Genomic DNA, 22,289 nt, shown 5'->3' with positions numbered 1-22,289 from the left:
TGTTTTCTAGTAGCACCTTGAGATGTTTCATAATGGTAAAGCTGCTACATAAATATTGCTGAAGTCTATTAATGAATTTTGTAATAATGTAATAACATGTTTAAAGTATGCTCCTCACTTAGGAGCATGATTCTGATAGGACTCACCAAAAAAGGCAGAAATGTCTGTTGAAAACTCCTGACAGACGTGTTTAAAGCATTGCAGACACCTCGCAAACTGTTGAAGTTGAAATGGCATACTTTTCCTGCAGTTACAGGTGACAGCTGATGAAATATTAGGTTTTCCTTGTTAAGGCTCTGTTCAGTTCTTGATTGGTGGTGGGCAGATTAGTTAATAGTTCTCTGTCAGATCAGACTTCCTTGACACAATCTTGAATAATGGCCAGCCACATGGACAATGTTATTCCTGTGATCAAATATGGCCATTTTGTGCATGTTTATTTAAATAGCCCTGATGTCAAAATAGTACCTTCAAGAGTCTGAGTGTGAGGAGTCACCCTGCCCAACTTCATTCTTTCTTTCCACCTGGGTAATTATGAAGGTATTATCTGTTATCACTTGCTTGATGCATATGTGCAATGTGGAGTGTCTGATGTGACACGTATCTCCTGCAGTGGCTTGGAAGTACTTGGTAGTAATTTTGACGCTAAGGTAATGCCTGCCTTCAGGTGTTATCTTGTCTTGTGAAACAGAAGCTGTGAAAACAAGTCTGAGCTTTTGCGTACTGATCTCCAAATGTGAGGTTTTTGTTGTTCCCTTCAATTTGTTGTCTTCAGCTAAATTTCCTGCAAGGAATTTCCATCCTCGCTGTTTTGTATGGTGCAATTTAAAGGCAGTGACATCTAAGAATAATGTAAAAGTTGTGGGGAAAGAAAACTCAAATGATACACAGACCAACAAAATCTACAAATGCAGAGAGAAAAATATAATTGCAAACATACAAAGCTGTAATTGAAATATCATTGAATAAGCTGGCTCTTTTATATAAATAAGATGTGCATAAAGCCTTGCCAAAAATCATGAGAGTTGGTGTGGGAGTCTGGAACTCATAGGTTTGCTATTTCTCTATATATACACATCCCTGTTAATCCCAAATTCATTGCATCCTAACTGTAGTATGTATTTGTACATTTGTGTCCTCCAACAGTAAGGCTGTATGTCGCTGGCAATATCGACCCATTTATATCTGCAGTCAAAACATGTAAGTAAATGCGACACAATGGCACAGTGGTTAGCATTGCTGCCTCACAGGCCAGGGATCTGGGTTCAACGCCTGCCTCAAGTCACTGTCTGTGTGGAGTTTGCACATTCTCCCCATCCTGTGTCTTTGTGGGTTTCCTCCCACAGTCCAAATATCTGCAGGTTAGGTTGATTGGCCATGATAAAATTGACCCAGATGTCAGGGGGATTAGCAGGGTAAATGAATGGGATTATGGGAATAGGGCCTGGGTGGGATGGTAATTGGGACAAACTGGATAGGCTGAATGGCTGCCACCTGCACTGTTGAGATTTTGTGATCTAAATCAGCCAGTTTTAGAGAAATAAAGTAAATCTGGTGACTCCCCTTCACACTAGCATCGTAAAATTTGAGTTGAAACGCTAAAGGAAGGCAATTTAAAAGAAGAATTTGATTTTTATACCATAGCAGAATTAATTCCCATCACATCTCTTGCCCTGTCTGTGGGTCAGTTGGAGTGAAGGGCTCACAATTCTGCCTTTTATTGTTCTGCTCCTAAAATGGGTCAAACTGCAGGTGGGTGGATGTCTGCAACTACTGTCTACTCAACCCACCCACATGCAAAGTAGCAACATAGTGCTGGTAATTAAATATACTTTGTGTCTGAATAGATAATTTTAAAAAGTAAAAAATTACATGTAATTAAATCCAATTTATATCCAGCATGATGTTGCTGGGGTTGCATTATTCATTCCTCCCAGGTATAAAAGATTGGATCAGAAAATTGACGAAAGAGAAAATGCTATTAAATCAGAATGTTGCAAATTTTGTTTTTATTAAAACAGGTAAATTTGCATTATTGATGCAGATAAGCATTTTTAAAAACTTCTTCAAATAATATTTGAGCTACTGTCCACTTAAAAATGTCTTAAAGCAGCACTTGTGGCCTATGTTGAAACTGTTATTAAAATAGGATGTCATGACACTAAACATTAGAATTGAAAACCCCAAATGACAGTTAAATGGTACCATTTAATCACAGTCACCATGGCCATTTGGCCCATCTTGTCCATGCAAGTGCTGTGTAGAGCAATCCAATTAGTCTCATATTCTCACCCTCTGCTCTATTCTTGTAACTCTGCAAGTTTATTTCCCTTGAGTATCCATCCAATTTCCGTTAGAAAATTTTAAATGTTTCCACTTCCACCACTCGCAGCGAGTTCCAGTCATCAGCCCACACTGTTTTAAAAAATAATTCTTCCTCGCGTTCACCACGCATTTTTGCCCAAATCTGTGTATCCCATTGAAATCCTTGTACCATCAGTTGGTGGAATCAACTTTTACTTGCCTGTCTTCTCTAAATAAGAAGTTTCACTACACCAAATTAAAGTCCAACAGGTTTATTTGGTGGCAAAAGCCACTAGCTTTCGGAGCGCTGCCCCTTCATCCTAAGAATTCATCCACATCATATCTTCTCTAAACCTGTCATAATCTTGCACACCTCTATCAAATATTTCCTTTACCCCAAATAGGATAATCCAGACTTGTAAATACGTATAACCACAACAGTATTAAACAGGATGAAGAAACTAGGGATATAAAGGTGTAGGTACATCGATCTTTAAAGGTAAAATTGCTGGTTGAAAGACAATTTAAAAAGCAAATAGAATTCTGGGCTTTATGCTGCGGATCATTGATTATAAGAGGAAGCTAGTGCCATGAAACATTTGCCAAGTCAGTTAGATGGAACTGTGCAGTTCATCTGTGCCATGAGAAGGTTAATTAGGATGAAACCAGGAATGAGAAGTTCCAGTTATGGGAAGGGGATTCAAAATGTTTTTCCATTTTTCATTGGTACAGTAGGCATCTCGTAAAGGCTTTCAGAATTATAAAAGGCTTTGAGAGGGAAAGTAATTAAAACTTGTTTCTACTGACTGGTAAATTGTAATGAAGTGTGCACAGACTGAGGATTGTCTGAAGTAGGTGTGGTGATCTTAATTTGCAGTATGCTGCAAACTTTTCAATCACTTGCTGTTTTGAAATTAAAGATGTGCTATTAATACCAGTGCTGGGTAATGAAGCAGAACAAGTGAGGGAAGATTTGGTAATGCAATACAAACCAAACCATCATGGGAATAAAGTTAAAGGACAAAGGCAAATCATAATGAGGCTAAAAGAGGACCACACCCAGATTAACTGGAAGGAAACATAAATATGTTTGTAAGTCGTCAATGGCAAATATTTGAATAGGGAAGAGGAAGGATACAATTCAAATCAAGTGTATTCAAGCGAAGAGAAAGGAACATTTCAAAAGGATCTGGTTCCATGTATTGAAGAAGAAGAGATCAAATCTTTGACTGATGAGAGAAAAATTTCATCTGTAAGCAGATAAAAAAGGAAATTGGGGACAAGCCTACATAATACACAAAGAACACGTTCTATTGATAATGCATATGACAAACTCTACTTAAGGGAAGTTCCAAAAATGTGGACATTTTCATGCAATACCTGTTATGTTTTTTGGTGACGTTGTGATGAGACTTTCACACCTTTGTATCATATAATGCTTATCATTCACAGGCCTTCTATTTTGCATGTGGGTAAAAAGACCAATTTGAGTCTGCATGTAATTCCTGCCTCTAGCCACTGAGTGGTGCCTATGAACAACTTTCTGAAATCTTTGTTCCGGTTTGGACGACATTATTGGTGTTTGCAAGAGCATCTTACGTCATTCCTGGTTAGGTAGACATTTTCCTTCAACTTTAAGCTCAATGTTTTGAAGTTGCTGGAACAGCAGTGTGGTGAAACGGGAATAACAGGGCAGCTGGGATGGTGGTGAATGTATTTCTCTAACAAATGAGATTTAAGAAGTCAGAAATGGACAGAGAAATTACTGGGAAGGAAATAACTTTTTAGGACCAAAGCTGGTCCAGAAAGAGGAATGAAGAGGGAAAGAAAGACTGGCTTATGAGAGATAATAAAGAGGCAAAAGTAAGAAAATTAAAATTTAGAATTTGAAATTGTGAGGACATCTGACAATTTATCAATTGTTGAAAGTGGTATGGCAGGTTGAGCAATTGATTAAAAAGGCACGCTGGATTCTGAGATCTATGAATAGAGGCCTCGAGTACAAAATTAAGCAGGTTTCAACTGGAGCACAGTGTCCAATTCTGGGCACCCATTTCAGGAAGGTTGTGATGGTACTGTGCCCTTAAGAGGCATATTTTGACCATGTTTCTCTGCAGGATATTTCTAGCAGGCTCTGGAATTTTGTCAGCATCGTGTTATCTGTAGCCGGTGTCCTTTATTGTTGCCGAGTATAATTGATAATATGTTGATTTTAATCTGAATTCATGTAGTTTTCTGTGGTTTTATTTTTCACTTGCTGCCCGAAGTTGATGGAAGAAAACAGCCTCTCTCTTTCTCTCTCTCCATCCAATGGAGCTTTCTGAAAGTTCCAAGACTGGGAAGCCTTTGAGATTTGGTCAAACATCTAAAAGACCATTTCATAACGGTTAAAATCTGTAAATCCGGCATACATATCCGAATTTTAGGGCCTTACTAGACTTTATGACTGAAATTATGTATTTAGTTGCAATGCAATATTTAATTTAAACAAGTTGCCCTGAAGCTGATGAACAGATGTGGTTGCACATTTAGTTATGTAAGATGAAAGCATTTGCAGCTTTGGGAGATTCTTGCTATGGACAATAAATGGGTATACTAAAGAACTAGGTGAAATACAATAATACTGAAAATTAATTCCCAAGTGTGTATGTTGCAGCGGAGAGGGAAATCTGTGAGAAGCGCTTTGACTTGCTACAGTAAGGATGACTATTAAAACAAACTATTCCATACCATTTGTGCACTATGCAACTTCTGTTCACATTTTGAATTGCGTTTCATTTCAGAATTAGCAGAAGCAGATTTGAATATTTAATCTGGTTATTTAGACAATAAAAACAATATCCCAAGGACTCAAATGTCAAGAGCATCAGCTATGAATGGAAGAAAAGTTACTACACAACATACCTGCGATTTACTTTTCATTGGGAGAAGATGTTTTGTACTTAAGTATATATAGTTTAATGGCAGTAATTTCTGCTACAACGTTCATTCATGGGATTGTTGCTATCATTGAACCTCATGTACAACAGAAAAGCTGTTGATGTTAAATGAAACCTTGATAGTTGAGTAAGACACTTGTGATGAAGTAAAGAATTCAGGCCATCTTACAGATTTCTAACTGAAAATTTGAACAAAGGTGACTGCAACCAGAAAGCTCATTGTTGATGAGAAATGATGGCCGATTAAAGAATTAACAACTATTTAACCTTCATGGGGTCCAACTTGGATTTAATCAGTTACACATACGGCCACATTCTGATCCACTCATCAGTCAGCAGCTGATCAGCATGCAGGTTTGTTTACATATAAAGTGTACTTTTTGTTTAAAATTTTGTGCGTGCAGCCATCTGATGTGTGAGCAAAAGGCTGCCAATTAAGCCAAGCTGAATATTACACATTAGCCATTGTAAATTATCTAACACAAGATCAACACTGCTTGTGGCTCAGAGTGCAAGCACATTATCAGTTTTACAGACTCGAGTTTTTTTTTGGGCACTTTCCCAGAACAGCACTGTTGAGCTTGATGGCTTATGGTTTGGGCAATTGCATTCAGGTGAACTTGTATGCTGTTAAGTCTCTCCCACTTCACACAGCACCATGTAGCCATCTTCACCTGAAGCAGCTCTTCAGTTGTGCACAGTTTAGGTATCACTTATTTCAATAACACCAACATCATTCCTCTGTGTATCACTTACTGCCTGCCAAGTGTATTTATAGCCACCAACAAAGAATCATGTTGGACCATTACAAAATGGCTATTTTCAAATTAAATCTGGAGCACCAGGTGTTGGTTGTGACTGCCGAAATAGCCCATGTGATCAATTTGAAAAATGAATATTGCCAATTAAATAGCTTTGTACGTGAAAGATGTGGCATTCCCTAACTTTGATTGAAATGTCCAAACACATGCACTGTTTGTGTATTTAGCTGACTGGGTACATCTGTGCTCTTCTGCTTCCTGCCAATCATACAGCACTTGGAACAAGCAGCACTTGGGTGAATGACAGAAAAAAATTGTAAACAATATGCATGTGAACATCTCAAAAGTACTTGATTCAAATAGAGCAACATGTTTCACAAAGCAATCATGTAACCAATTTGTGTTTCAAGTTAAACTGACATAGTTTTACAAAAGTTCATGTACGAGGAGAGTTTTTTTTGGAAGTTGCCGATACATCAAAGGTCTTTTTTTCTGACATTGCAGTCTTGGTTTAAATGTGGATGAAAGAGCTGAGAAAAGTGTCTGCCTTTGATACCAAGGCAGCAATTGACTGAGTGTGATACCAAGCAGCCCAAGCAAAACTGGAATCAGTGGGAATTGGGGAAAACTCTCCACTGGTTGGAATCATACCCAGCACAATGGAAGATGGTTGTGGCTGTTGGAATTATCTCATCCCAGGACATCACTGCAGGAGTTCCTCAGGGTAGTGTCCAAGGCCCAACCACCTTCAGCTGCTTCATCAATGACCCTCCTTTCATCATAAGATCAGAAATGAGGATGTTTGACTGCACAATGTTCAGCACCATTTGTGACTGCTCAGATATAGAGCAGTCCGTATGCAGCAAGACCCAGGCTTGGGCTGACAAATGATGTGTCATTTCTTCAGCAAGAAAAAATCTAACCATTTTACCCCTTTACATTCAATGGAATTATCATCACTGAATCCACTGCTATCAACATCCTGCGGTTACCATTGACCAAAAACTGAACTAACCATAGAACATAGAACATTACAGCACAGAACAGGCCCTTCGGCCCACGATGTTGCGCCGACCAGTTAAAAAACAATGACCCACTAATCTAAACCAATCCCTTTTCGTCCATAAACCTATCCACGGATCTCTTAAACGCCCCCAAACTAGGTGCATTTACAACTGCAGCAGGCAGGGCATTCCAATCCCTCACCACCCTCTGGGTAAAGAACCTACCCCTGACATCCGTCCTATAACTACCCCCCCTTAATTTAAAGCCATGCCCCCTCGTGCTAGCTTTCTCCATCCGAGGAAAAAGGCTATCACTATCCACCTTATCTAAACCTCTAATCATCTTATATGTTTCAATAAGATCCCCTCTTAGCCGCCTTCTTTCTAGCGAAAACAACCCCAAATCCTTCAGTCTCTCCTCATAGGACCTCCCCTCCATACCAGACAACATCCTGGTAAACCTCCTCTGCACCCTCTCCAAAGCCTCCACATCCTTCCTGTAATGTGGGGACCAGAACTGCACACAGTACTCCAAGTGCGGCCGCACCAGAGTCGTGTACAGTTGCAACATGACGCTGCGACTCCTAAATTCAGTCCCCCTACCAATAAACGCCAAGACACCATATGCCTTCTTAACAACCTTATCTACTTGATTCCCAACTTTCAGGGATCTATGTACACATACACCTAGATCCCTCTGTTCATCCACACTATTCAAAGTCCTCCTGTTAGCCCTATACTCGACACATCTGTTATTCCTACCAAAGTGAATTACCTCACACTTCTCCGCATTAAACTCCATGTAAATACTGTGACTACAAGAGCAAGTCAGAAGCTAGGAATCCTGCAGTGAGTAACTGACTGCCTGACTTTCCAAAGCCTGTCTATCATCTAGAAAGCGTGAGACAGAGTATGATCGAATACACTCCACTTGTTTGGGTGTAGTTCCAACAACACTGGAAACTCAACATTATCAAGGACAAATCAATATACTTGATGGGAACCTCTTCAACAAACATTCAATCCCTCCACCACTGGTGCAGCCACAAAATGAACTCACCAGAGCTCCTTAGACTATATCTTCCAAACCCATTACCATCTAGAAAGACAGCAGCAGATGCATAGCAACCTCACCTCGAGGTTCTCCTCCAGGTCACTCTTAATCCTGACTTGAAACTATATTGTCATTCTCTCACTTACCCTGGGACCCCCCTCCCTAATAGCATTGTGGGTGTAACTACATCACATGGACTGCAGTAGTTCTAGACGGCAGCTCACCATCACTTCAAAGGGGAATTAGGGACGGGCAATAAATACTGACCTAGGAGTGAAGTTCACATCCGATAAAAGATAAAATAAAAGTTGCAGACACAAGCTGCTTTTGTGATGTTGGTTTAATACAATATTAAATGATTTCTCAAGTAGAAATGAAAAATAAAATTGAACCTGTTGTTAGGGATAACAGCTTTGTTAGTCTCCTCAATGAAATAACTCTGTTTCCAGCTCTTTAGAAAAGATTGTGACCTACTGAGTCATCTTCTACCTGGTAAAGAGTAGTATGGAAATTCGTCTAATGAAAGAATTAACGAAACTGGCAAGTATGTGAAGAGAAAGGTAATACATGAGAGGCAAGAACTTGCCAAGCCCTGGCAGCTTCATTATCGATGCTCTTTAATGCTTGGAGCTCATTTCCAGAATAACAAATGGGCTTTGTCAATTGATTGCACTTAATTTGGATAGTCCCCAGTGACTTCCAACATGTGTTCTGCTGTGCATTTTGCAATCATTTATTATCAGCTACTGATGAAGGGATCATTTTGGGTGTTTGCAGGTGACTGTAACCTCAGTGAGCGAGAGCATAATGTCTAATATGTTCAACTGAATGCAGGCGCACTATTCCAGGTGGGTCATATGTTTGCCCTTTTCTCAGAAATCCCAGGGAAGTTGATCAGCTAACAAAGTGTTTTGTGAATTGACAGCATTTCGGATGTAACAGGCTGAACTCATGGAGAGAAAACAACAAAAGAAACTGTAGGGATGTTGTTGCTTTACCACACATGTAGTCTGTGATTTCTCTGAAGTACCCTTGAGATAAATACTAAATCTGCAGGGTCAGCTCAGGACTTGAGCATTCAATATGATCATGGCTGATCTGATAGTGGCTTCAGTCCACTTACCCGCCTGCTCCCCATAACCCTTAATTCCCTTATTGGTTAAAAATCTACCTACCTGTGACTTAAACACATTTAACAAGGTAGCCTCTACAGTCCCATGACCGTCAATTATTGGTATGCTATTTGTGTCCTCCACTGTGAAGACCAACACAAAAAACGTATTTAAGGTCTCGTTTCCCATTATTAAATCCCTCTTCTCGTTTTCTAAGGGACCAACATTTACTTTAGCCACTCTTTTCCATTTTATATATTTGTAAAATCTTTTACTATCAGTTTTTATATTTTTTGCTAATTTACTTTCATAATCTATCTTTCCTTTATTGCTTTCTTAGTAATTCTTTGAAGTTGCTTTCTGTTGGCAGAAATGCCTATTGGCAGAAGCTTACACATTTTCCCTTGGGTTCAATGTTGCTGGTTAATCTTGTGATTGGTTCCCCCGCCCCAACTGCTCTGGATGTTTTGAATAAATTCACTTTATACAAGTTAATATTGGTACAAGGATGAGGGAACACAGATAAAGGATGTTGGGCTAGAAATGCAAGGTGTGCAAGAGGAATAAGCTGGAACTTGCTGCTTACGAGGGTGGTGGAAGGAGAGAGGATGAATGATTACAAAAGTAATTTGATGGGCATGTGCGGAAACAAAACTGTGGATAAAGCAAGGAATGGGACTGACTAAATTGCTCTGTTGAGAGCTAACGTGTCTGATGGGCTGAATAGCCTTTTTTTGGTGCTGTAATGACTTGGACAGTATTGTCAGTTGAGTGCATACGTGCGAATCCAATTCTGCAGAAGTATAACCTGCAGGAATGTAATATTAGAATCTCATGTGTTCTGAACTGGATACGTCTCTGTTCCACCTGTGCCTGCCCACGCACTCCTCTGTATGAGAAAAGATCCAGAAATGAATTATTAAGCTGCTTCATTTTACAGGCAGCATGAACCTTGAGTGAAAGCTGTAATCAAAACTCGCTCACTTCATTGATCGTCAAACCTTTCCTTGAGCTTTGCGACAAGTGATAAATCTCACTGAATCACCTTGTTCTGTGTCGTATTGGCTTTGGCCACTCTTAAAATTAACGTTTTTCCCAGCTTACACTGTTGTGATTGGCACCTAGTCTTGCACTGAACATTTTGCTTTTTTTCTCAGCTACCCTCTCAAATGACCTAACGCAAGGTTTCCTTTCTCTCGTTGTTACTTAACACAGGAACTGGATGGTTTGTCTCTTCGATTTCTTCCCCTTTAGGTCTCTGGGAAAAAAAGCAACAAATTTTTACTCCCCCACCACAGTCCCTATGGTAAAACAGACATAATTTGAAGCTTACCTTTTTGAGGAGACTTATGTTTGAATCACCAACTGCAGGATGGAGCTGGATGAAAAATTGGAAGCCAATGTGAACTCTATCTAATGTACACTTTCTCACCCAATGGTGTCTTGCTCTATGGTATCTAGTATTGTGAGAGTGAGGTTATTTAAATTGGAAGGTTATGCAGGGGGTGGCATCAGGCCAGGGAGTGGCACCAGGTTGAAGTCATATCTTGCACAAAAGAAGATGGCTGTGGTTGTTGGAGTTCAAACATTTTATTTCCAGGACGTTGCTGCAGAAGTTCTTCAGGGTAGTATTTGGGAGGGGGTGGGTGTTGCTGGGTAAGAAGAATTTTCAGAGAGTCGGTGCAGACTCTGGGCCAAATGGCCAACTTCTGCACTATAGCAATTCTATGGTTGTATATGGTCAAAAGTGGGATTTTAGAATCATTTGCAATTCCACAGTACTGAAGCATTTGTATCCAAATCTTTTTCTCTCTCTCTCTTTCTGGGTCTCTGTTTGCATATTCTCCCTCCCATGCTGACTGAAGCTTACTTGTCTGACTTGGCATCCTCAGCTAGTTTAAATAGCATGGTAAAGAGATCATTTGTTCTCCTTCATAATGTAGCAGTAAAGGAAAGAGAGCTTCAAACAGACATTATTTCAGATGCAGTCCTCTGAAGGAGCAACTTCATTGCTTGTTCTGATTTGAAGTAGAAGCTCTTTCTTGGCATTCCAGAATCGATGTCTGCTGTTCCCTACATCGGCCATCAATAGTGAGCATCTGAATGTGGCTACCAATGATCAGACGTCATATTCTGAATCAAAGATATTCACTCAGATGAACACATCATTTTGTCAAGATTGTCCTGCCCTGTCTGATGAACGTGTTTGTTCGAGCACCTGAGCCAGAGATGGAGTTACTCGTCTGAATTGGAAGCATTAATCCATGCAGGGATATCGCCGTCCCACTTGGCCACTCATTCAGCATAGTGTGAATGGTGACCAGGGAGCCTTCTGCATGAGCTTCCCTATGTAGTCGCTGGAGCCACTTGCAAGTATTTAGTTTAAATTTAAGAAAAACACACTTGACTTCTCAGCAATAAGCTGCAACATATAAGAGCATCATTGCTATGGCTCCATTTTCATCATGGCCCCTTTGCATTCAACGGATTGAGCAGTGTTGACTCAGTCCCATCAGTATTCCCCGAGTAATGTTCCCAACCTCTGTGTTTCCCAGGCTGCAGCAGTTAAAGTAATACTGGGGTCTTAATTGTATCATAGAACTCCAATTTACAAATCTTCATGAATCTCCTTTTATATGTTTGGAGACTTGTTAGCACTGTCCTTGTTTGTGTAATATAAGAGTGTTCAGGCATAGCAAGGGTTAGTGTGGGATTGGAGAACAGTACTGCCTCCAGTATGATGTTGAGAGTCACATGTTTGTGGACCTTGTGTAGTACAGTCTGGAAGGAGCCAGCATGGAGACAGCACCCATGCAAACCAAGTACCTTGGAGATGTATATAGTTATGGGTTACCAATAAATGGTTTATGTTTAACCATACAAGCCACCAGGCCTCTTACTGTGACACCAAACAACCTTACAATTGTCTCACACAAACTTCTTTCTAGGTTTCATCCTGGTAGGTGCAACCCTACAGATCAGATTTTCAATTTGTGGTTGACACATTTCAGTTTAAGCTATCATTAGTACAAGTTGTTTATTCTGGGTGTGTGGAGCGAGGTCCTCCAAGTACCTAATTCTCACTTTTCAGCACAATACCTGCAGATATTTCCGCCACTTTTCCTTCCATTTTGTTATTAGTACCTATTATCAGTGCAGACAAGTGTCTGAGAGATCTATGCTATAGGTAACAACAAAATGCAAAAAAAAATATATTTGGAACAAGCTCGATGGCCCGAATGGTCTCCTTTTATGCCGTGTTGCTGTGTGAATTGGTTGCCATGGTGAAAGATGGTAGAGATTCTGAGGGGATGTTTTGTTTTTATTTGTAGGATTCTTGCCTAGAAAGACTTAAGCTTGGGGTGGGGGGAGGGGGGGGGGGCGACCTCTAGTTTTCCTATTGAAGTTTTTGGCTCGAGGAAATCCTATAGCCTGTCTGGTGTCAGAACTGTGACTTTTTGATTGGAGGCTTTCCAAGTTCAAAATTCCTTCCTCCACATGGCAAGTGTTTTTTAAAATGGAAATTAAATTAACCTCAGCAACTACTCTTCAAATGAAGCAGCCTTTTGACACTTGAATCTGTGAGATTCTGAAACTTGATAGTATTCAATTTCTGTTTGAGACCTTGATTAAAGATTAATATCCAGCAATTTCTGGGACAAATGCATTTTTAACCTTTTTATGTCTTTTTAAACTTTTTCTTCTATTTTTCCTATGTCCTTTCCACTCTGACTTCCCCTGACTGTCCCCAAAAAGATAGGATACAATTCTAGACAGTGAGTTTCAACAGCTTTCTTTTTGCATCTTTCAAAGCTTTGCTGTGAAGTGCGTTGATCATGGCACTCTGATGAGGTTGATATAATGTTGATGGTCATACGCAGTGAATGGTTAGGGTTTGGAATGCACTGCCTGAGAGTGTGGTGGAGGTGGGTTCAGTTGAAGCATTCAAAAGAGAATTGGACTGGTACCTGCAAAGGAAGCATGTGCAGGGTTACATAGAGAAGACATTGGAATTGGAACTTCAGCTGTGCCCCACTGGTGCTTTCAGCCTTCTATCAAGTGAGGCGTTTTTATTCCATTTTCCACTCCAGTTATCATGTCCTCTCGGTTTGTGCCTAATTGCAAGTACTTTTGTGTAGTGACCATTAAGAAGATTGCCCAAATTCTTATCACATAGCAGCAATGAAGAGCTTAATTCTAATGACTTGACATGACCTCATGTTTGAAGGACCTTGCTACTCAATCTGCTTTGCTTGGAGTTTCTCGTGAAACTGTTTATTTGCAAAGTTGTTAAATTGAAGGCTTTGGAAGAAGCAGCTTTGATTCGATTTATTATCGTCACATGTGTTAGTATACAATGAAAAGTATTGTTTTTTGCACACTACACAGACAAAGCATACCGTTCATAGACAAGGAAATGAGAGAGTGCAGAATGTAGGGTTACAGTCATTGCTGGGGAATAGAGAAAGATCAACATAATGCAAGATAAGTCCATTCAAAAGCCAAACAGCAGCAGGGAAGAAGCTGTTTTTGAGTCAGTTGGTATGTGACCTTCTGTTGGGGGGGGAAAATATACAAGTAGTCTGAGAAGGTGGAAGAGAGAATATCCAGGGTGCGTAGGGTCCTTAATTATGCTGGCTGTTTTGCCGAGGCAGCGGGAAGTGTGGATCGAGTCAATGGATGGGAGGCTGGTTTGCGTGATGGATTGGGCTACATTCAAGACCTTTTGTAGTTCCTTGCAGATTTGGGCAGAGCAGAAGCCACACCAAGCTGTGACACAACCTGAAGGAATGTTTTCTATGGAGCATCTGTAAAAGTTAGTGAGCTGACCTACCAAATTTCCTTAATCTTCTGAGAAAGTAGAGGCTTTGTTGGGTTTCTTAACTATAGTGTCAGCATGGGGGGACGAGGACAGGTTGTTGGTGATCTGGACACCAAAAAATTTGAAGCTCTCAACCCTTTCTACTTCATCCCCACTGATGTAGACAGGGGCTTGTTCTCCTTTACGCTTCCTGAAGTCAATGACAATCTCCTTCATTTTGTTGACATTGAGAGAGAGAGAGAGATTATTGTTGCCGCATCAGTTCACCAGATTGTCTATCTGTGTCTCATCATTGAGATCTGACCCACTACGGTGGCGTTGTCAGCAAACTGGAAACCAAATTGGGTGAATAAGGAGTCATGGATGTATAATGAGTATAGTAGGGAGCTGAGAACACAGCCTCGTGGGGCACTGGTGTTGAGGATGATTGTGGAGGAGGTGGTGTTGCCTATCCTTACTGATTGTGATCTATGAGTTAGGAAGTTCAGGATCCAGTTACAGAGGGAGGTGATGAGGCTCAGGCCATGGAGTTTGGAGATGAATTTAATGGGAATAAGGGTGTTGAAGGCTGAATTATTGTCAATAAATAGGAGTCTGACATGGGTGTCTTTTGTTATTGAGGTGTTCCAGGGTTAAGTGCAGGGCCAGGGAGATGGTGTCTGCCATGGACCTGTTGCGGCAGTAGGCGAACTGAAGTGGATCCAGGTGTTCCAGGATGAAGGAATTGATTCATGCCACAACTAACTTTTGAAGTACTTCATAATGATGGATGTCAGAGCCACTGGCTGATAGTCATTAAGGTATGCTGCTTGATTTTTCTTTGGTACCGGAATAATGGTTGTCTTCTTGAAGTAGATAGGGACCTCTGATTGTTGTAAGGAAAGGTTGAAGATTTCTGTGAATACTGCTGCCAGCTGATCCGCGCAGGGTCTGAATCCTTATTAGGTACCCCATCTGGCCAGTCACTTTCCATGGGTTAACCTTTGTGAAAGCTATTCTGACATCTGCAATGGTGACCCCAGATACAGGTTCACCCAGGGCTTCCAGGGTGCCACGGGCATGCTCTCGCTGACCTCTTGCTCAAAACGGGCGTAGAATGCGTTGATCTCATCAAGGGAGGGGTGCATTGGAGCCGGCAACTTTTCATGCCTTCATCTTGTAGCCTATGCCTTGCAGATCTTGCCATCGTCGTCGGGGATTGGTGTGGCTCGCCTGGGACTCTAGCTTGGTCCAGTACTGTCTTTTGGCATCTTTGATGGATCTCTTTAGATCATAATCTGGCTTTCTTGTATAGGTCAGCTGTAGAAACTCAAGAATTGTTTCTACCTCTAAGGAGTTGCTAAGTAAGGAGGTTGAAAGGAGAGAGTTTCTCTCATGCGATTTGTTTTGAAGGTATTGTGATAGAGATTGATATCATAAAAAGTTTTAAACTGATTTTACAAAAGGAGTAACATTTGAGTGTTGTATCTAATTTCTTAATACTTCCACTTTGTTTCCGTTGCTGTGTGGTCAAGTTGAGTTTTTGTGCTTGGGGTAAATGTAGATGCCACATGATGTGGTTGGTCTAAATGTGATTCGACCCACTTCTCCCCTGATTCAGGTTTTCATAATTTTTCACCACTTGTGAACACGTGAGCAGGGTTAAAAATACAAACGATCAAAAGTATTTGCATGGTGTCTTCACTGTAACAAATCAATGAAATGTCATGGTGGTGATTAGCACTCTGCCTTCCAGCACCAGGAACCCATGTTCAATTCCGGCCTTGGGTCACTGTCTGTTTGTGTGATGTTTGCACACTCTCCCCATGTCTGTGTTGGTTTTCTCCGAAGATGCACAGGTTAGGTTGATTGGCCATGCTAAATTTCCCCTTAATTTTAGGGGGCTAGCAGGGTAAATCTGTGGTGTAACGGGGTTAGGGTCGGGGTGATTTGTTGTTGGTTCAGGCTCAATGGGCTGAATGGCCTCTTTCTGCACTGTAAGGATTCTGTGATCTTGAGGACTAATTTAGAATGGAACACTTTAGGGAGGATTTTGCAGCTGTGGGCTGTCATCATTAAATCAAAATAAATAGGAAATGATTCTTGGATTACATTTACTGTAAGATCCAAATTTTAATCCTCAGTTCTCCTGACCCTTGACTAGTCTATCCCCTACAATGCATTTGGTGACAAAGCTTCCTGCAGTCATAAAATTTCACCCTGTAATTCTCCTCTTAACTCCCTCTAGTTTGGAGAGCATGATACACAATTGAGGTCTGAAAGATTCAGAATAGAAATAGTAAAATATCTTGTTTAGTCGGAATGCAATCACTCAAAAATTATGAGGAATGTGTGTGTCTGTTCTGAAAGTTTTAGTTGTGGAATAATCAACATCTGCATTATTGTGGGCTTGTTTTTTTTCCCGAAGTAAGCTGCTTCAATGAGCAAGATGCTTCAGGTATAATCTATTATACCCATTTTGCTACATGAAGGGCACTGTAAAAATGCAAGTTGTCACATTAGTTGCTTCCAACTGGATATGACTGGCTGACATTTTGGAAATGAGTTCAACATGGGAAGCAGATCAGAAAGGAATGGTGAAAAAGTAAGTCTTTCAGCAATAAGGCTATAGTTGTACAGTTGATGTTGTAGCTGTATGATTATACTTCAAATCCTGTCTATTAGGGAAGATTAATCTGAATGCTTTTCATATAAACTTTGACAATCCTGCAAATTTTAGGAAGCTCTGAAGTGGCTAAGTGATGATTTTCTTTGAAAAAAAAATGACTCCACAAACTAAGTAGCTTAGTTTGTGTCAAAGGAACACATGAATAATTTGTTCTTTTAATGCTGTGATGTAATATTTTGTACTTTGGGCATTATTCATTTTAATTGCCAGATGAGTTGGAAGTCTCGGCTGCTCAGCACAGCTTCAAACAGCTTTGCCTGCCAGTCCTTCTACCTGAGTACAGCCTTTCTTGCTGAGAACCAAGATCAAAGCTGTGTTCTAGTGTACTTTCAATGGACAAAGCTTTGAACTTGGTGGGTGGTGGGGAGGAGTGTGGTGAAAGATGAAGTGAAGAATCATTATAAAGTCGATGTCTACTTGTTCAGCTCAGTCTCAGAATGCTTTGTTCATTTAGGAACATGTACACCATCATCTGGAGAGAGCTACAAGAGAGCTGCCTGACAAAGAGCACAGTGAGACTGGGGAGAGCGACAAAGGAGGAGGCCTGGGAGATAGCACAGTAAGACTGGTCAGGGCTAGGAGAGGGCCTGGGACAGAGGCAACAAGACCCAAGAGAGAGTTAAAGTAAAGAGCCTAGAAAAGAGACAGTGAGAATCAAGAGTGATTTTAAAAAAGAGGGCAGAGGGGAGAGAGAGAGTGTGGAGAAAGCTATAAAGGTGTGGGCCTGGGAGAAAAGACAACGAGACAGCCAGGCCAACTGCATTCTAAAGAAAATCAATGTGTGATGTCAGATGGAAGAAGATAAATTGTAAGTACTTTTCTCTCAAACTAAGATATTTATTTTGCATTGAGTGTTGGGGTTAGTACAGCGGTAAGTGAAGTTATAAAATATAAGCACAGAGCAGGTATTAATTAAAAATAATAGTTTAAGCAGGGCACTAATTAGATGGTTAAAAAGGGAACAGAGAAATATCTGAACATGCCAAGGTAGTGACCTGTTGTCTGCAACGCCTGCGCCATGTGGGAACTTCAGGACACTCATGCATCTTGGGTGACCATGTGTCCAGCTTGAATTTAGGATTTCCAAGATTGAGGGATAGCTGGAGTCAAAGTGGAACATCAGGGAGAATGAGTTTCCCGAATCTTGCATTCCAGAAGAAGATAACCATAGAGTCAGGATAGTAGGTGTGAGTCCTTGTTCATAAACAACTGAAAGCTAATGTGCTAGTGCAGCAAGAAATGAGGAAGGCATGCTATGTTAGCATTATTGCAAGATTATTTTGAGTGCAAGAGTAAATGAGGCTTTCTGCAATTGTATAGAGCTTTGTTGAGACCATACCTGGAGTACTATGCACAGTTCTGGTCATCTTACCTTTAGGAGGCGTATACTTGCTAAAGAGGGAGTACAGCAAAGGTCTATCAGACTGATGCCTGGGATGGCAGTGTTGTTCTATAAGGAGAGATTGAGGGGGTTAGAAGAATAAGCACTGATCTTGTGAGGTGTACAAAATTCTTGGGCTCAACAGGGTAGCTGCAGGAAGGATATTTTCGAGGCTGCAGGTCAATAACCAGATGTCACAACCTAGGAATAAGAGGTAGGCCATTTACAACAGAGATGAAGAGGAATTTGTTCATTGAGAGGATAATAAATCTTTGGAATTCTCTACACCAAAGGGCTGTGGAAGTTCAATCGTTGATAGATTTCTGGATATAAATGACATCAAGGGATATGGCGATAGTGCAGGAATTGAGGTAGAGAATCAACCAGCGTCTTGCTGAATGGTGGAACAGACTTGAGGGATCAAATGACCTATTCCTGCTTCTCAGAAGTGCTTCAGATACACATTAGATGCTGTCCAACAAGGATGAAAGATAAAACAGCCAAAAACAGGGCTTCTTGGGTGAGAAGGGAGAAAGATGTTATAACAAAACAAAAAAGGTGTATGATGCAGGTCAGGTGATTTGAAGTGAGAAATAAATCAAGTACAATAGTTGAGAGGGGAGGTGAAGAAGTGTAAATAAAACTGATAACGAGAAGGTTTGCAAATAGAGTGGCAGTTAAAGGGAACCCAAAAATCTTCAACCAGCGCGCAAATAATAAGCAGCTAGTGAGTTCCATTCGGAACAAAGAGGGTGATATATGCTTAGGAGTGCAGGGACCTTGGGGTGGGGGGGGGGGGTAGGTCTGTACTGATCTTTAACATGGCACGTCATATTAATAGAGGGGTCAGCTAAGCATATGGGATCTTACCTATCATGAATAGACACCTTAAGTACAAAAGCAAGGAAGCTATGTTGAACCTTTTATAAAGTTCTTGTTTGGACATAACTAGAGAACTCCAGCCAGTTCTGGTCACCATGCCTGAGGAAAAATGTGAGGGTCATTGAGGGGTCCCAGAGGAGATTTACCAGAGTGGTTCCAGGGATTGGTGGTTTTAGTTACAAGGCTGGGTTTGTTTTCCTTGGGACAAAAGCAGTTGGGGGGAAATTTGATCGAGGTGCACGAGAATAATTGTGGAGTTAATGAAAAAAATCAAAATTAACAATGAGATTCTTAAAATTTTGGTAGTGACTTGAGTTTCATTTTTATTAACATTTTTGTTGCTTTACATAAAAACATAAGAACTAGGAGCAGAAGTAGGCCATCTGGCCCCTCAAGCCTGCTCCACCATTCAATAAGATTATGGCTGATCTTTACATGGACTCAGCTCCACTTACCCACCTACTCACCATAACCCTTAATTCCTTTATTCTTCAAAAATTTATTTATCCTTGCCTTAAAAACATTCAATGAGGTAGCCTCAGCTGCTTCACTGGGCAGGGAATTCCACAGATTCACAACCCTTTGGGTGAAGAAGTTCCTCCTCAACTCAGCCCTAAATCTGCTTACCCTTACTTTGTGGCTATGCCTCCTAGTTCGAGTTTCACCTGCCAGTGGAAACAACTTCCCTGCTTCTATCTTATCTATTCTCTTCATAATCTTATATGTTTCTAAAAGATCTCCCCGCTTTCTTCTGAATTCTAATTAGTATAGCCCCAGTCTACTCAGTCTGTTCTCATAAGCCAACCCTGAAATCAACCTCGTGAATCTCGTCTGCACCCCCTCCAGTGTCAGTATATCCTTTCTCAAGTAAGGAGACCAAAGCTGTACACAGTACTCCAGATGTGGCCTTACCAGCACCTCATACAGCTGCAACATAATCTCCCTATTTTAAGACTCCATCCCTCTAGCAATGAAAGACAAAATTCCATTTGCCTTCTTAATTACCTGCTGCACCTGCAAATCAACTCCTTGAGATTCCTGTACAAGGACACCCAGGTCCCTCTGCACAGCAGCATGCTGCAATTTTTTACCATTTAAATAACAGTCCATTTTGCTGTTATTCCTACCAAAATGGATGACGTTACATTGACCAACATTGTACTCCATCTGCCAGACCCTTGCCCACTCACTTAAACTATCTCTATCCCTTTGCAGACTTTCAGCGTCCTCTGCACACTTCGCTCTTCCACTCATCTTAGTTTTGTCTGCGAATTTTGACACACTATACTTGGTCCCCAACTCCAAATCATCTATGTAAATCGTAAACGATTGTGTTCCCAACACTGATCCCTGAGGCACATCACTGATCGCCAACCAGAAAAACACTCATTTACCCCCATTCTTTGCTTTCTGTTGGTTAATCAATCCTCTATCCACGCTAATACATTACCCCTAACACTGTGCGCCTTTATCTTATGTAGCAGTCTTTGGTGTGGCACCTTGTCAAATACCTTCTGGAAATCCAGGTACACCACATCCACTGGTTCCCCATTGTCCACTGCACATGTTCTCAGAGATTTCATTCAAATTAATTAAACATGATCTGCCCTTCATGAACCCATGCTGTGTCTTACCAATGGGACAATTTATATCCAAATGTCTCGCTATTTTTTCCTTGATGATAGATTCAAGCATTTTCCCTACTACAGAAGTTAAGCTAATCGACAATGGTTACTTGTCTATTTCCCTTTTTAAACAGTGGCATCACATTTGTTGTTTTCCAGTCTGCAGGAACCACTCCAGAGTCCAGCGAATTTTGGTAAATTACCACTAGTGCATTTGTTATTTCCCTCGCCATCTCTTTTTGTATCCTGGGATGCATTCCATCAAGACCAGGAGACTTGTCTACCTTTAGCCCCGTTAACTTGCCTAACACCACCTCTTTGGTGATAGTTTCTAGGTTCTCACCTGCCATGGCCTTTCTGTCATCAATTTTTGGCATGTTATTTGTTACCATTAAGTACTCAAACAAGATGAGCCTTGATATAAATAGTGGTAAAATTGGCCAGAACTTGCCAGCCATTCACGCTGGTGAGGTCTTCTGTTACTGCCGTCAGCGCATCCCCTCCATGGAACCCTGTTGACAACGACGGGATCAGAAGATCCCACTGTTGGCCAGTGATGGGTGGGCTGCTTCTGTCAGTGTGAAAAATGTAGTGGGTTGCGCAGAAAATCTCGTTTAGTGTCTTCACATTAACAATCTTCCAGTTCTTGAGTGAGAAGAACCAAACAAGATGTATGCATTTTTGTTCCAGCAGTATTACAAAATGAGTCATGGAGTGTGTTTGTATAGATATATTTTTTATGAGGTCTTACATCCCCTGAGGTAAAAGAGATAGGTTAAAAGCGGATAGAGGTTCAGTGATTTTGGAAACAAAACACAATGTAGAAAGGCTTTACTATTGCCTGTGGTGATACTGATCTCGGAATATACAACAGAAGAGGAAGGAATTGAAAGAGGGGAGTTCAATGTGTCTGTCAAACAGAAGAGGCAAGGATCTGAAGCTCCCCGAGAAGGAAATCTACAAGGCTAATGGGACAGTAGTTAATGGAATAATCAATTATGGGATTCAGCAAAGAGAGGTGTTATTGGAACGTTCAGGGGCCTCATTAATTTGCTCAAAAAGCAGACTCCTGCGAGTTTGTTCAGTTTCTAAATAAAAATCTTAGAATCTATCAAGCCAGATTTCATTCTAGGATTGGACTTGTCTAATATTAACAGCAGCTGGGATTATAACAGCAATATAGAACCTCATTGGAAGCATTACATCAGTACAAAGAGCCAACCATTGAAACAAAATCGTTAGCTTAGCATATCCAATATTGAATTTTAATTTTTTGTTGCATATTTGTAAATGTTTAGTCTGGTCTCCTTGTGACATGGATTGTTTAAGTGTATGCTCTGGATATTGTAGTTTAAAGAAGTTGAATGAAAACTGCAAGTCCCATGGCTCCTTGCAGCTATATAATATACGAACAAAGTAGATGAATTACTCTTTGAAATACCCCGCAACGACTCCCAGCTGAAATTGCCAGGCAGAAGAATAAAATCGGGCATGTGCTAGGGAAAGTTTATGTTGGCATTGCTGCAATATTATGCATGTAACTTTCAGAATTTACTAACTTTGCTAACATAATGTTACTTTGAACATAGAAAAGTTACTGAGTTCCTTTTTTTAACGGCACTGTGTATTCTGGATTTGGATTTCTGTACAGCATATTTCTGAGTAAATCAATGGAGTCGGTTTAACCGAATTGTGATTATTCAGCTGAATCCAATAAGTGCGTCAGACATTGGAAAT

The sequence above is a fragment of the Carcharhinus amblyrhynchos genome, chromosome 7 (assembly GCF_965287045.1).
Source record: "Carcharhinus amblyrhynchos chromosome 7, sCarAmb.v2.hapA, whole genome shotgun sequence".
Taxonomy (NCBI): domain Eukaryota; kingdom Metazoa; phylum Chordata; class Chondrichthyes; order Carcharhiniformes; family Carcharhinidae; genus Carcharhinus; species Carcharhinus amblyrhynchos.
The sequence above is the reverse complement of the archived record's forward strand: the minus strand, read 5'-3'. Positions refer to the sequence as shown.